The sequence below is a fragment of the Geotrypetes seraphini genome, chromosome 18, assembly GCF_902459505.1.
Source record: "Geotrypetes seraphini chromosome 18, aGeoSer1.1, whole genome shotgun sequence".
NCBI lineage: Eukaryota > Metazoa > Chordata > Amphibia > Gymnophiona > Dermophiidae > Geotrypetes > Geotrypetes seraphini.
The window spans coordinates 20,489,543-20,506,888 of NC_047101.1; the positions used below are offsets into that span (position 1 = coordinate 20,489,543).

A 17,346-nucleotide genomic window follows, 5' to 3' on the forward strand; every position below is an offset into this window, starting at 1 on the left:
GGACACTGAAGCCGTCGGCGCAATGCATGGCGGCAGCGAAGAACTTTATAGATACCTAATTTAAGGTCAATAATTGAAAAAGTAAATTTTTTTAGAACACCTTAAATATTCCTGTGACAGACCTCGGTGGTGCTACTGTGTGTAATATAATTTTTAACATACACAGATCATAAATACCAACTTCATCATCGGTCTATTTTTTTATATATAGACATACTTATAAAGTGCTTATTAGTGCTTTCAGTGCTTTCTATTCAATAAATATCTTTTAAGCAAATACTCATCTTTGCAAACGCGGTTAGGGGTACATATTCCGACACAGGACTGTGTTTCACCACAGGCTGTTTCAAGGATTCCCCCCTTTAATTGCCAGTTCCGTGTTACCCGCGCTGTAGAAAGTGAAGGAGGAGAGAAAAACAGCAAATGAATAAGAAGGCCCTGGAAACACAGTTAAGAGCACAAACAGAAGAAAGTGTATCCAGAGACTGAAAAAAAATGGTTAGAAACATAGAATCACCAGACAACAAAGGTAGGGAAAATGATTTTATTTTCAATTTAGCGATTGAAATGTGTCAGCTTTGAGAATGTATATCTGCTGTTCTTCTATGTCTCTGGTGTTGTACTGCGTGTAGAGTCTGGCATCTTTGTGTATATTAGTACTTTCAGGCCCTCTTTTACTAAGGCGCTCTAACTGATTAGCACACTCTAAATGCAAATGTGTGCATGTTAGTCTATGGATGCGTTAGCGATTAGCATACGCTAATCGGTTAGCGCACCTTAGTAAAAGAGGGGGTTAGTCTGTGGTCCTGTATTTGCACAGGGGTTATGTGTGTTCTGCATGTGTGACCAAGGCCAGGTGTTCTGGTAGGAATGAATGTTGAGATGCATACAATGTACGGTAGTTTAATTTTATGGTTAACCAATATATATTGTGAATAAGATTATATTGTGTGTACTAGTCTTATAGCCCGTTACATTAACGGGGGCTAGAATTTATGTGTGTTTGTGTCTGTCTTTATTTCTTTTTCTCTCTCCTTAGACGCTTTCTATATTTCTGTCTTTCTTCCCCCCCCCTTGGCTGTCCACCACCACCCCTTACCTGCTCCCCCTGTCCATTCTCCCTTCCTTTTACCTCCCCTGTGTCCTCCACCACCCCATCACTGCTCACCTTATCCAGCAGAAGCCCTTCTCCCTTTGTTTTACCTCCCCCTGTCCAGCAGTAGACCTGTCTTCATTTTTCTGCCCCCCTCCCTGTTCATCAGCACCTCTTCCCCTGTCCATCAACCCCTTTTCTGCCCCTCCATTTCCCTCCCACCCCACTTCCCTGTGCAGTATTTTCCTCCCCCCCATACCTTCCTCATGCTTTCCGGGTTTGGCTGCCACAGCCTGCAGCCGCCGACAGCCGCCACGGCCAGCAGCCGCCGCGGCCAACATCCGACTCGGGCCGCCGCGGTCGAAATACGCCTCGGGGGGGAGGAAGAGAGAGAGAGAGCTTCGGGCGGGCAGCAGCCGCCGCGGCCGACATCCACCTCGGGCCGCCGACAGCTGCCGCGGCCAACATTCACCTCGGGGGGAGGGAGAGAGAGAGCTTTGCGTGCATGCGCACTCCTATCTGCGGTGCCCTACAGCTCACAGAAAACGGACGCATGCGATGGGAGTGCGCACGCGCGGCCTAGCGTTTTATTATATTAGATGTATGAACAATGAATGTAAAAACTGGCATTATAATTACTAAACTAAACTAAACCTTGGGTTTATATACCGCATCTTCTCCACAATGTGGAGCTCAGCACGGTTTACAGGAGTTGGGATAGAACGGAACTCCAATGGAATTATAGAAGTAAGTATAAAGAGAAGTTGGAGGGCATAGTGAACCAGAGAGGGAAAGAAAAGTTACAATTTAGAGAATAGCCAAGTTTTCAGATGCTTACGGAATAGTTGAAGGGAGCTCAAGTTATGAAGTGGGGAGGTAAGATTATTCCAGAGCTCCGCGATTCTGAAGGGGAGGGAAGACCCTAGTTTACCAACATGGGATATGCCTTTTAAAGAGGGGAAGGATAATTTTAGTTTTTGGGCGGATCTGGTGGAATTAGTACCATAATAATTAGTACTATTATTATGGGGGTGGGGTCAGGAACAGGAGCAGGGCTTGGGCAGAGTCTGGGGTGGGGCTTATGAGTACCAAATTTTAAGATTACTCCTTACTCATTTATAATGCAGGAGTCTGTTTACTGACTAGGGAACACCACATTGCCATTCCTCTTCAAGTTTCAAGTTTATTTAAAATATTTGATGTAATCGCGGTATCTAAATCCAATGCGATTTACAAAATTAAAAATAGAAAAAATAAAAAATTTCCAACAAACAGGACATTCAAAACAATTATGATGTAAAAACACTGATGAAGAGGAGGAGGAAAAGAGAAAAAAATGGATTAAATACAATTCAAAAATAAATAAAAAGGATGGGTAAGGAAACAAAAGGTAGGGGAATGGTACCCACTTAATTTCTACTTAACAGTGTTCCTTGTCCAGATAAGTTCCAGGGAATGAGAGAATGTGATTATGAAAAGGGTCAGTTAAAGGCGTCCTTTGAACTTAGTAAGTAATTTTTCTTCATTGCAAACAAGATTTTTCACAAAATACCAAACCCCACAATAATAAACTCAGGAGGAAAAGGCCTCAGATAGGTTTCATGGGCCCCAAAAAGCTCCCAATGGTTATTTGTAAAGGGCTCATTTCATGCAATTTTATTATTTCAAAAATGATTAAAGTTCGGCTTTCGAGTACCCCCAATCGTTTTGAATAGTTGGTTCCTATGTCTAGCCCTACATTTTTTAGGATGATCTGAATAATATAGGATACCACAATGCACTGAATCCACCACAATTCTCATTACGGGTCTTTTACTAAGGCATGCTAGCCAATTTAGCCCGCACTAAATGCTTATGTGCCCATTATATTCTATGTATAACTGGATAAGACTTCTCGGTATACAAATAAACAGAATATATGTCTGGCTTATAAAGTAAGTAAAGTGTTCACATACACTCAAAATTGTGAAATTTGACCAGGAGCGTTGGCTCCTATAGCCAAACCCACCGCCCCATCACTGTGTATGACTTATTTTGTTGCCTTTTGAAGAGTTGCTTTATAGATTTTCTCCTTACTAATGGTTGTTGTGCAATTACACGTAAGTGATATTTTATACTTTAATTCACAGATTACAAGATGTTTTGTCCGTATCACACTACTCTTATTTCCTTGGCATTTTGAGCAGTTTACATCACCCTCTGGGTCCCTTGAGAAAGAATTTCAAAACATGGTCCATGTCGGGACTAGAGAGTTGCGCGGGGACAGAAATCCCACCCATCCCCGCCCGTCCCCATCAGGATCCTTTCCGTCCCCACCCGTCCCCGCCAGGATCCTCTCCGTCCCCACCCATCCCCGTCAGGATCCTCTCCGTCCCCACCCGTCCCCGTAAGGAATTACCTCCATCCGCGCCTGTCCCCATAAAAAGCAGCAATTACTTCTGACAGGATCATCAATTCCACAGTTTCTTTTGCTGTTTTCCTTGTGGAATCTCTTTGGTGGAACCCTTTTTTTGTTTTCTGTTCAGGTAATTAACTTATAAACCCCCTCTTTTATTAAGGCTGACGTGTCCATTATATTATATGGATGAACCCTTCTTCCAAAGCCTTCCATCCCCGTGGGAGTCCCGTAGGCTAGAGGGGGGTCCCCGTGGGAGTCCCGTGGGTTATGGGGGGATTCCCATGGGACTCCCGCGGGACCTGCGGGATTCCCGCGATCCCCGTTTCCGTGCAGACCTCTAGTCGGGACCTGCTGACACAGTTGAAAGCTAAGTGGGAACTTCTTTCTCTCTTTTGCCATTGAAAATTAGTTGAGCATTTGAACAGTATGTTCATTTCAAGCTCTTTTTCAAAATAAGTCATACACAGTGATGGGGCGGTGGGTTTGGCTATAGGAGCCAACGCTCCTGGTCAAATTTCACAATTCTGAGTGTATGTGAACACTTTACTTACTTTATAAGCCAGACATATATTTTGCTTATTTGTATACTGAGAAGTCTTATCCAGTCATCCAGTATTATTTTGATTTCTTTGCCCTTCAAGCTACGATAACACACACCCTCTATTATATTCAGTGTGACCTAATCTGCATTATATTCTATGGACACGCTAGCACGTCTTAGTAAAAGACACCCCCCCCCCCCTCATTATTAGCTGTTTATTCTTCAAATTTTGTGTTGTATGACAATAAAATTGGGGTATTACTTGCAATAGACAGGTTTTATTTTCTTCTTCCTCCTCCCATACTGTCTGGCGTTTGATGGGGATGTGCTGAAGGATCTCTGCCTCCTCAGGTCAAAGAGAAAGCACCAGTCGTTACGCAATTACCACTTGCTCTAATGGTGGGAGTTCAGTTGCTTATTATCCACAAGAAGCTGCTACACTTCTCTCTGAAAGAATCCCGAGAATGGATTATAGGGCATCTCAAATTTTAAGATGAAGGAGGTGTGGTAGTTCTTTTTTCTTTGTATTCTTTCTTGCCATGTTTCACAGACAAATTGATCAAAAGCAGCAACTGCTCCAAACATTCTATAGAGTTCATTTCATGACTCACTAGTCAGCCCATTGTGTGTCTATTCTGTGTAGGAGGCTTTTGTGCTTTAGTGTCATTACAAAGCTGTATACATTTAAAATGCTCGTAAGGATTGTTTTAGCAGAGATCCAATATCCTTCATGCATTAATAACAGCCCTAACTCTTGAATAAAAATCAAATGATAAATGCAGCAGTTTGTCAAATACCTACCATAACAGAAGGTAACTTGCTTTGAACTATTACAGGAAAAGCGCAAGCTAAAATCACAAATTTAAAGCATAGTAATAATACAAATCATGCCAGGATCCATGCTAAAGCAGATGTCATTGTAGAATGTGCCCAATTTGTGTGTGCAATCAACTGGTGTTGAAAATAGCCTAACAAGCAAATATTATCGCTAATTGGACCTAATTATAAGTTGCACACACAAATTTAGCGTGGGATCCATGCCTATATTTTATGCATGAGTCCAAATAGGAGGCACAAAAATAGGAGGATATTGTGGGCAGATTGGGGGAGGGGGCATTCCTAGAATTTACACACGTAGTTACAGACTAAGGTGAATCTGAGCCTAATTTGGGTGTGATCTTATTTTTGTGGGAATGTTTTTGCTTTCATTTTTTGAGTATCTTTCTCATTGGTCCGTTGGGGGATTGGCACCTGCGATGGAGGTGAGAGAGAGCAAAGGCATCTGGATTGGGGAACAGGACTGAGAGAGGACATTGGGTACAATTTCCAGGCGTAAATGTTATTCTGTAGACCATACCTAACTCCAAGCACTGTTTATGGCATAGCATTCGGTATTTATTTTGGCATCAACTTGTTTAGGCTCCATCTTCTGGGAGAACGGTATAGAAAACTGAATGAAAAAAAAAATAGATGTCAGTCCCATATGAGGAAAGGAGGATGGAGGCCCAAGAAATTAGGGTGACGTCCCAATGAGGCCTTAGCAGGGTTGTGTCACTGGCCTGTAGAGAGTGCTTGACCTAGGACATTGAGGATCCAAGACCAGGACAGCCTGGAATCATCATAGTAGCCATTACAAAAGTGCCTCCTTGACATCTTAACCATGAATAATCATGATAAGTGGAAGGTTTAGCTATCATAAAATGAGACCATGTCCAACTGCTCAACAAAAGAAGCTGAAAGAACGTTTTAGCAAAGTTTCAATACAGCAAATTAAATGCTTCTGTTTTTAATTAAAATACAATGAATAGTATAATCCAGTGTCTGATTCTAAAGGAAGGTGTATATGACAATATTACTAAGTCTAAGCCACGGTAATAGCAGACAGGTCTATTGTTTAAAACTGAACTATTGAGCTATAAAAACTAATGCTTCATCAGATCGACAGTTAAAAGAAAAAGCCCCTGTAAGTGTAGGTACTCATACTTCTAATTCAAAGATGCCTCAGAAAAACACATTATTGGTTACATCAGCATGTAGGATGCCTGGAAAATATCGGAAAATGATGACGTTGGGGATCGCAAACTTAGGTCACCTGTTCTTTTTAATGCATCTTTATCAAAAGCATATGGAGGTAACCTCACAAACCCTGTTTCACATGTTTTAGATTTACAACTTGCCTTTTCCAAATCTGAGCTCTAGGCTCAATACATCTTCATATACATGAGGTTTTTTTCCTGTGCAAAGAGGCTTACAATCTAGTTGGACCTGAGGCAATGGAAGGTGGAAGTGACTTGCTCAGGGTCACAAGGTACATCATTGGGAGATGTTCAAAAGGCAAAGGCCTCCCTTCTATCAAAACTAAGCATGGTTAAGAGTGTCCATGTTTTTGTTCACATACAGACCTCCATAGCAACCTTGTACCCTGAATACCTCTATGAAGGACATGTAATCTAGCAACACGCTTCAAATAACCAACCACAAATGTCCAGAGCACCACATAAACAAGGAAAACGTTTCTACCACTCATAATCCCCAAGTCCATCTAGAAGAACTGGTGCAATATACAGGCCTCCTTCACAGATGGAAGAAGTGGACAGATGCAAATGACCTTCATCGTTTGTAGCACATTGACCCTAATTAAACAGGTAGTATCTCACAGTGCACAGTAGCCACGTGATACAATGGAAGAAAGAATAAATTTGAGTGAAAGAATCCAGGGAAAGCACTGGTAACTTGAGTTTTCATTTCTTCATTCCTCTAGTTTGAGGACATGATTCGTTTGTAGAACAGTCACTGCATATATGTGTACTCCTTGGCTCAATCTCACCCCCCAGGAACTACCTCAGACTGGTAAATATACTCACTTTACATACATATATGCCGAGTAATTTTCAAAAGTTCCATTTCTATGCCTGGAAATGCTTTTGAAGATGGGCTGCTTAATGATGGTCTCAAATATTATACACCCCTGAATGTAGTTAGCAGATCAATCTAATACTCTGAAATATTCCTCCCCGCAGACATTTCCTGTAAATATTCTAAGGGCACTTATGAGACTAGTTATTAAAATTAATTGTAGTTTTTAAGGAGTGGTAACGCAGTACAATGTACTGTAGCACAGTGGGAAATGCATCTATTAGATACTTCATTCACTTTGGAGAGCTATCCTGAAGCCTGGGTGTGGAGACAGTATAATGATTAAGGATATCTTGCAGAAGAAGGTGCAAAGCTAGCTCATTGCTCAGAAGCTGTCCATTCTGGAGCTCTGCACACATCCCGGTTTGTCAAATACAAATCAACCGCATGTCGCCAAATCAACAAGAGCCGCCTTGAGTTTCTGACTTCCAGCTGATGGAGAATGGCACATCACTGAGGCAGCTATACCAATTACTATGCCCTTTTTGTACCTTTCTAGGCTGTTGTGCTAATTACCTCAGACAGTTATAATTAAAGTATACTGGAAAAAGCATCCCTCGGTGCTAGTGTGGCAACTCATTAATGTGACTGCATCACTCCGCTACACTGACTGGTCCAAAACAAGAAGACAGTGGAAAGATCACAGAGAAGTGAATAAAGTGTGTTGTGAAAGAAACATGACAGCGAGATAGGAAAAGGAGGTGAAAGAGATACCCTAGTGTCTTATATGATTAGTCAGGATTTAAGAGAGGAGTTCTTACGAGAGCTGTAAACACATCTATGTGTTTCTATGTTGTGTTTGCTTAGTAATCTAGTTTTTCAGATGTGTACAATTACCCCCGAGTTTTATATTTAGTGCCTAGATTTGCCCACTCAAATTTGTACATGCCCCCGAGATGAACGTGCAATTAAATTGAACAAGCCCTTAACTATCAATAACTGCGTGCTAACAACCAATTATTGATGTTAATTGGCACTCATTAAAATTTGAGCATGAATCTGTGTGTTATTCTTTAAGGCATGGCATCTACCTCTACTAGTGTGTAACTCAAAAGGGCATGGCAATAGGTATGTCAGGGCTTTCTGACAAGTTGCATTCATCGTTATAGAACACTGCCTCAGTGCACCTAACTTGAGTGCCAACATTTACAACAGGTTTCAGCAGGCATAAGCCTAAAGTTAGGAGCATACACCCTTTATAGAAAGCATTTAGGCCGATCTAGGCATCTAACTTGACCCCCCTCCCTCCTTTTATGAAGTCACATTAGGCTTTTTTTTTATCACTGGCAGAGAAGCTTTTACCACAGACTTTCAATGAAATTTCCTCAAGTTTTTACTGTGAAGCAGGGATTCCTCAAATGACCATGCACTGCTGAACTCACTGAGGCAGGTTGGCACTTGTCTGAGGTTCTCATTCGGTTAACCCTTACATCTATAACCTTAGTGTTATCAGCCAGACTCTGTAGTTTTTTGAACAACATTATTTAATAACTTGAAGTAAAGAATAAACACTCACAATTTGATGATTTCAAGGCAGTCCAACTTTATTACAGAATCTTCTCACTCTACCAGCACATCCTATCCTAGGGGAAGCTGGGAGTATGTCCAAACACCTTGTGGAGAATAACACTGTGCTCCAGAATTAGATACTGAACCTAAGCTGTATTAGGCTAGAAGAAATAAAGGGTGAAAACCTGGTGAGAGGACAATGTTAGACCCAAGTTTTCATGCAGTCATGTGGTCTCACAAAATGAATACTGTTCTCTCCCAGTAGATAAAGTATGGGTTAAAGCTGGTTATAGCCTGGCTTTCTGGGGGATGCATAGCATTCTGGGGATTTGAACACACATTGATTATACATCTTAGAACAAACACATATACTTGTTTTATTCAAGAAAATGAAAAACTGACCTCATGAAATGGAGGCAGAACACCGGCTATGGCAATAAAATCTCTGATGCTCATAGATTTCCTAAGAGCATCAGAGCTAATACCTCACAGATGGTGAATGAAAGCCTAACACGGCTTCATAAAGGGGGCCTTAATTACTTAAAAAGCTTAATCTATCTAATGTACCTGGGACAATGGGGGGATTAAGTGACTTGCCCAGGGTCACAAGGAGCAGCGTGGGTTTGAACCCACAACCTCAGGGTGCTGAGACTGTAGCTTTAACCACTGCGCCACACTCATATCCATAGCTTAGTTACAAGGATAGCCATATCTATATGCAGTAGGGATGGGCAGTTGTTCACTGATAAGAGCACACTCTATAGGTTAATGCTTGACAGTTAAGCTATGAAGGGTCCATCACATGCTCATATTTATTGAATAATAACACTTATTCACATTATTGGCATCAACCATTGGCAGTTATGTGCAAGAGTATTAAGTGCTATTTTTTAAAAATGTGCTTGTATGCCTTAGTGCACAATTGAATGGGATGCATTAACATGGATAGAGCATTGGTATTTTACCCCATGGCGAGCACAGCTTATAGAGTATAGGTTGCATGTATGTCATAGTTCAAGTGTCCACTTACACCTTCCATTGAGTTGAAAGAAGTGGCCATGCCTAAATTCTAGTGTGCTAATGCCATTTTATGCTTGTATCCTACTGTATAACTGGCTGTATGGGGAGGGGGTGGAATAGAATGCATGCAAAATGCTAGGGAAATATATATACCTGTATGTGCATGGAGGAGGGAAAAGGATAGGAAAACAGAAGTGAATGGGGGATTGGCACCTGCGATGAAGGTGAGAGAGAGCAAAGGCATCTGGACTGGGGAACAGTACTGAGAGAGAAAGTTTGGAAAGGAAGAAGAAAGGAGAAAAGAAACTGGGGTAGAAAAAGGAAAGAAGTAGGGCCAGAACTGGGGAAAGGTATGTGCTCACTAGGGATATGTCCAGCCCAAACTCTTCAGCCCTGATTCTGTATAGTGTGTGTAAAGTTAGGCATGGTTTGGATGTCCACGTGGGTGAGCTTCTACGTAAGTTAGACATCCTTTACAGAATCGTGCTCAGCATGAGTTAGACATTCACATTTGTAGACGTCCTTTAGAGAATCACATTTAGGTGGAAGTTAGACATCCAGAAGAACGTCTATAACAGGGATCTCAAAGTCCCTCAATCCAGTCGGGTTTTCAGGATTTCCCCAATGAATATGCATTGAAAGCAGTGCATTCACATAGATCTCATGCATATTCATTGGGGAAATCCTGAAAACCCGACTGGATTACAGCCTTCAAGGAGGGACATTGAGATCCCTGGTCTATAACATCATGTTTCATTATTATGATGTTATTAGCATGGTGATTTTATGTTGTCATTAAAATTGTATGCAGTGAAATGCTGGCACCAGTATAGTTTATATTTTTTAATTGATTTTTAAAAATCTTTTAATCTTTTTTTCCCCCTGTTTTGGCACAGGAAGTGAGTGGGATTTGAACCAGCAACATCAGGGTAGAAAGCTGTAGGTCTAACCAATGTGCCACAGAGTGAGCTAGCAAACTGCATAACAATTGTAAAACTAAGTCTTATAAGCATTGTAAAGCAGGTCTACTTTTGAGAGTGGTTTGGGTGATGGATAGACGAGAGTTAGGTGTACGAGACTTAGGCGGGCTTTGGATGTCTCCAATGTGTTTCACTAAATAGGTTTTTATTTTTGCTTTATTAAGTTCAAAATATATTTAATAATGCACCACATAAACAGGGCACGTGAATACAGATATATTGCATGCAAAATCTTCTATTTTTGTGGGCAAACAGCAATGGTATTTGCTAATTATGGGAAAAGATCCATTAACAAGCACAGCTCATGAAAAATATATCTTTATACTGCTTACTTAAAAAGCTTCTCTTTTTCTGAGTAACGAATGCTGCAATGTGCAAAGTCTTAAAAGAGCTGCATTAAGCAAGCAAGGCTCATGAAAAAATATATACAGTATATTGCATAGATTATTTATGTTCTTAAACTTTTGGAAATGAAGTTAAGAGATACAGACCTCAGCAAGGTTTGTAGTTCAGAGCAAATGGAGGTCTCCAGTTGCACAATGGCAACCTCACTATGAGATCAAGGTGCACCTGGAAGATAGAATGCAACAATTAAAATAGGAATATGTGCTGGGAGAGCTGACCATACTTGGGATTCAAATCCATGACTTTTGGACAATGAAAGCAGTGCTCTAAACCACTGAGCTAGAAATGCTTTCTTTCAGGTAGTTGTGATATGATACCTGAGGAGATCATATCTTAGGAGATTCCCTAAGATATCATATCACAGGGCAGGAAGAGCCACCTGAGTAGAATCTGTTGTAGCTCAATGGGTAAAAGCTCTATTATCTTCCAAAGGTCACGGCTTCAAATCCCAAGTATGGTTAGCTACCCCCGCACATATCCCTATTTTAATTGTGGCATTCTACCTTCCAGGAGCACCTTGATGATCTCACAATGAGGTCATCATTGTGCAGCTGGAGACCTCCATTTGCAATGAACTATAAGCCATGCTGAGTGTATTTCTTTTTTCTGTTTTTAACCTTTTGGAAATGAAGTTATCTATGCAATATATATATATTTTTCATGAGCCTTAGTTGACAGTTGAGTCATTGTGTAGAGGTGTTGTTGAATGTGATCAAATGGTAATCAGACCAGGTTACTGGTTTGGTGGTGCATCCAGGATTTCTTCTGGTGAATGGTGTATCTTTTTGAATAAAGATTAAATTTAAGATGTGGCCCACAGAGTGGGTTCGTAAGGGGACCATTTACTGGAAGTCTAGGTCCAAGAGTGAAGTAATTAAGGACAATTATAGAGACCACCCCCGGCAAAAGACAAGATGTGATGGTAGTAAAGATTACAACATAAACAATATCAGCAACTCACTTCTTAGCATTGCAACGATAAGTGAAACAAAACAAAAATCTATATGAAAAAAGAGATTACTGCTGAAAAATAGATGGAAAGCAATGACCACAAATGCTTGCAGTCTAAGCAACAAAGATCATGATCTCCAAGCACTGATGTTAGAGGCAGATCTGGATATTGTCACTAACACAGAGACATGGTTCAGTGAATCCCATGGATGGGATGTAGGCATACAGGGATATAATCTTTTAAGGAAGGGCAGAGATGGTCAAAAAGGTAGAGGACTGAAATTCAAGGAATCTGGAGAGAGGAAGAAGCGATATGGATTGCTCTGAAAAGAGAAGATGGAACTTCTATCTATGTTGGTGTAGTCTACAGACCTCCGACAATCGCAGCAAATTGATAAGGATCTGATTGTGGATATCCAAAAGTTTGGAAGGAAAGAAGAGGTGCTGCTGTTGGGAGATTTCAACCTGCCGGATGTGGATTGGAATGTTCCATTTGCGGAATCGGAAAGAAGTAGGGAGATTGTGGATACCTTTCAAGAGGCTCAGACAAATGGTGATGGAACTCACGTGGGCAAAAGCGATATTGGATCTGGTCCTCACAAATGGAGAGAGTTTCTCTAATCTTCGAGTGGGTGCTCACCTGGGAAGTTGCAATCAAACGGTTGGTTTGATATAACAGCTAAAGTGGAGAGCGGCCGCACAATACTTAAAGTCCTGGATTTTAAACATATGAACTTTAATAAAATGGGAGAGTACATGAGGAAAGAGCTGTTAGGATGGGAGGACATAAGAGAAGTGGAAAAACAGTGGTCTAAGCTGAAAGGAGCGATAAAAATGACTACGGACCTTTATATGAAGAAAATAAATATAAACAAGAGAAAAAGGAAACCGATATGGTTCTCCAAACTAGTGGCGGAGAAAATAAAGGCAAAAGAGTTGGCGTTCGTGAAATATAAAAAACCCAAGAAGAGGAGTGCATAGAGGACTTCTGGATGAAACTCAAAGAAGCCAAGAGAGAGATACGTCTGGCGAAAGTGCAGGCAGAACAACAAATGGCTAAAAATGTAAAAAGGAGAGACAAAATTTTTTTCAGATATATTAGTGAAAGGAGGAAGATGAAAAATGGAATTGCTAAACTAAAAGATGCTGAGAACCGATATGTGGAGAGTGATGAGGAAAAAGCAAACGTGCTAAACAAATACTTCTGTTCTGTGTTCACGGAAGAAAATCCTGGAGAAGGACCGAGATTAGCAAAGTAACGCGAGAAAATGGAGTAGATTCTGCGCTGTTCACGGAGGAGAGTGTTTATGAGCAACTTGAAAAACTGAAGATGGACAAAATGATGTGACCAGACAGGATACTGAGGGTCAGTATACTGAGGGAGCACAGAGAGGTTCTGGCGGGTCCTATTAAAGACTTGTTCAACAAATCTCTGGAGATGTGAGTGGTTCCTGGGGATTGGAAAAGAGCGGATGTGGTCCCTATTCACAAAAGTGGTCACAGAGATGAAGTGGGAAACTACAGGCTGGTAAGCCTCACTTTGGTTGTTGGAAAAATAATGGAAGTGTTACTGAAAGAAAGGACAGTATACTTCCTTGAATCTAATAGGTTACAGGATCTGAGGCAACATGGCTTTACAAAAGGTACATCATGCCAAACGAATTGGATTGAATTTTTTGATTGGGTGACCAGAGAGCTGGATCGAGGACATATGCTAGATGTAATTTACTTAGATTTCAGCAAAGCCTTTGATACGGTTCCTCATAGGAGGCTCTTGAACAAACTTGAAGGGCTGAAGTTAGGACCCAAAGTGGTGAATTGGGTTAGAAACTGGCTGTCAGACAGATACCAGAGGGTGGTGGTTAATGGAAGTCGCTCGGAGGAAGGAAAGGCGAGTAGTGGAGTCCCTCAGGGTTTGGTGCTGGGGCCAATCCTGTTCAATATGTTTGTGAGTGACATTGCTGAAGGGTTAGAAGGAAAAGTTTGCCTTTTTGTGAATGATACCAAGATTTGTTACAGAGTGGAAAATATGAAAAAGGATCTGAAAAAATTTAGAGGAATGGTCTAATGTCTGGCAACTAAAATTCAATACAAAGAAATGCGGAGTATTGCATTTGGTGATTAATAATCGGAAGGAACCGTATATGCTGGGAGGTGAGAAGCTGATATGCACGGAGAGGGACCCTGGGGTGATAGTGTCCGAAGATCTAAAGGCAAAAAAACAGTGCGACAAGGCAGTGGCTGCTGCCAGAAGGATGCTGGGCATAGCCAGTAGAAGGAAGGTGTTGATGCCCCTGTACAGGTCGTTGGTGAGGCCCCACTTGGGAGTATTGTGTTCAGTTTTGGAGACCGCATCTGGCGAAGGACGTAAGAAGACTTGATGTGGTCCAGAAGAGGGTGACAAAAATGATAGGAGGTTTGTGCCAGAAGACGTATGAGGAAAGACTGAAAGCCCTGAATATGTATACCCTAAAGGAAAGGAGGGACAGGGGAGATATGATTCAGACGTTCAAATGCTTGAAGGGTATTAATATAGACCAAAATCTTTTCCAGAGAAAGGAAAATGGTAAAACCAGAGGACATAATTTGAGGTTGAGGGGTAGTAGATTCAAGCACAGTGTTAGGAAATTCTACTTTACAGAGAGGGTAGTGGATGCCTAGAATGCGCTCCCGAGAGAGGTGGGGGAGAGGAAAATGGTGATGGAGTTCAAAGAAGCATGGGATGAACACAGAGGATCTAGAATCATAAAATAATAGTAAATATTGAACTAAGGCCAGTACTGGGCAGACTTGCACGGTCTGTGTCTGTACATGGCTGTTTGGGGAAGGACGGGCTACAGAGGGTTTCAATGGCTGGGAGGGTGTAGATGGGCTGGAGTGAGTTTTGACGGAAACTTCGGCAGTTGGAACCCAAGCAGTTGGTAAAGCCAGCATTAAAAAAAAATAAAAATCACCATTCAAACAAAATATTGACCCATTTATGTGTGTAGGAATTGAATCTTAAATGGAATCCTAAGAAAAATGAGAACAATTAGTAAAACCTCAGCAATTAATTGCCATCATTTATTCTGAGTTCATGTGATAACAATACAGCTGAGAAATTTGGAAAAGATGCAAATATTCCTAAAAGTTTAATACATTAACCCAGCTGTAATTATGTGGATCCGGACTTCAACAATTCGGAGATAATTGTAGAGCAGACTTACTGATTCCCATGAATAGCTGATGAACCTTAATAGGTGCCCTTCGAAAAGAGGCAGACAATGTTTAATTAATGCATAATAAAGACTTATTAAATATGAAAGATAAGCTTGCTTGAACCTGAAATTTAAAGTGCTGCAAAAGTGACTAGGCTTTTGATAATCTACTTTTATTTTGAAATACTCGTGTTACATAGAAAAAGCATAATGGGGGCAAGTCTATAACATTGTATCTCCATTAAATGCCCCGAAGCTTCATGGTACATAGAATGTGAACTGTTCCCCCTAAGCCAGGGGTCTCAAAGTCCCTCCTTGAGGGCCGCAATCCAGTCGGATTTTCAGGATTTCCCCAATGAATATGCTTGAGATCTATGTGCATGCACTGCTTTCAATGCATATTCATTGGGGAAATCCTGAAAACCCGACTGGATTGCGGCCCTCAAGGAGGGATTTTGAGATCCCTGCCCTAAGCAGAGCAAGAGTCCTCCTCCTACAGTCCTACCAGTGGAGTGTGCTGTTTCACTATCACATTTTTAGTGAGGGGCAAACAAGCTCTGCATAACTCCTGGGAGCTTGCCTGTCCCTTGAGCTTGGAGGACTCCTTTTCAACTTGGAGGGAACAGTGGGTACGAGCCCATGCTCATAATCTCAGGATCATCTTCGAATCCTCTCTCTCCTTCACCGCCCAGATAAAACATATCGCTAAAACCTGCCACTTCTTCCTCTATAATATTAGCAAAATACGACCCTTCCTCTCTGAGTATTCTACAAAAACCATTATCCATGCCCTCATCACCTTGCGCTTAAGACTACTGCAACTCGCTACTCTCAGGCCTTCTGCTCAGCCATTTCGCTCCCCTCCAAACCATCCAGAATTCAGCTGCATATTCCGGGAGAGACGCTTTACTCACGTTACCCTACTCCTAAAGTCACTTCATTGGCTTCCCATCCATTTCCAAATACAATTCAAGCTCCTCTTGACCTACAAATGCACTCACTCATCTGCCCTATCTCTCTTCACTTATCTCCCCCTATGTTCTACCCCGCCACCTCTGCTCAGCTGGCAAGCCCTTCCTATCTGTGCCCTTCTCTTCAACTGCCAACTCTAGACTCCATCCCTTCTACCTTGCTGCGCCGTATGCTTGGAACAAGTTGCCTGAATCCCTAAGGCAGGCTCCATCTCTGGCAGTGTTCAAAACTCAGTTAAAAGCCCACCTCTTTGAGACTCTTTTTGACTCCTAACTCCTCTCACCTTGGGTTCTGCATCCCCCAACCCTATATGTCATGTTTGTCCAAGTTAAATTGTAAGCTCTTCAGAGAAGGGACCATCTGTTAAATGTTAAAATGTACAGGGCTGCATACACCTTTCCGCACTACATAAGTGATAAATAGTAGTAGTAGTTCCCATATTTCTTCATAAAATAATGGTGTATCCCAGTATTGGCATTTAAGTACCTGCAGTTAGACCAGCCACAGAGCTGTTGTTAAGTTCAGGTGCCTTAATGCAGCAGAAGTGTACATATTTTGTAAGTTATACAAATAAATGAGATTCTCTCCTGTATCCTGCCCATGTATGGCTCCCCCTCGCAAATACCTGTTTTGTAGATTAAGTGGATATTTCCAGTCAGTACATCAAGTTCTGTCAGTGGCTGTGCTCAAATCTATGTTAAAAGGCTGCTTTTAACTCTTAACTCCTATTCACTTGTAAAGTACCCATGCGTGAATGCCCCTCCCAATGCGATCTGCTTTTCAAAACCCAAAGGGTCAGTTTTTGATAACCTAACCATAAGTGCCATATATACTCTAATATAAACCCATCTGAATATAAACCAAGGTAACCTTTTTCCTCCAAAAAAAAGGGGGGGGGGAAAAGGCTGACTCAAAAATAAACTAAACTCACGTCAGTCTTGCTAGGTTACTAGGAATAAGCAGTGGATTTTCCAAGCCATCTTAATAATGGCCTATGGACTTCTCTTTTAGGAAATTATCCAAACCTTTTTTAAACCCTGCTAAGCTAACTGAATTCAACACATTCTCTGGCAACAAATTCCAGAGTTTAATTACACGTTGTGTGAAGAAATATTTGCTCCAGTTTGTTTTAAGTCTACTACTTAGTAGCTTCATTGCATGTCCCCTAGTCCTAGTATATTTGGAAAGTAGATATTGGTGTCTAGGTTATAGAACTGGCCTTCACATGTACATTACTTTCAGTATACAGGCAAGCACAGAAGAAGGGAGACTACTTTTGCCCAATGGAAACACTCAAGGCAGATATCTAAATGTTGCCTGTTCTTTGAGATTTTATGCTGTTTGCTTTCATTCTTGTGTGTGTG

General features: G+C 41.3%; 1 protein-coding gene across 9 annotated transcripts in view; it reads right to left on the reverse strand.

The window, feature by feature from the left end:
• GRIA1 (glutamate ionotropic receptor AMPA type subunit 1) overlaps positions 1 to 17,346 on the reverse strand; it is an 843,377-nt gene that overhangs the window by 661,251 nt on the left and 164,780 nt on the right. For 7 of the 9 annotated variants that reach the window (XM_033927807.1, XM_033927806.1, XM_033927808.1 and 4 more), the window contains exon 3: positions 8,465 to 8,618. The exons of the other annotated variants lie outside the window; for them this stretch is intronic. The gene's annotated coding sequence lies outside the window, so the exon portion shown is untranslated. The remainder of the gene's footprint in view (positions 1 to 8,464; positions 8,619 to 17,346) is intronic. 9 annotated transcript variants of the gene reach the window in all.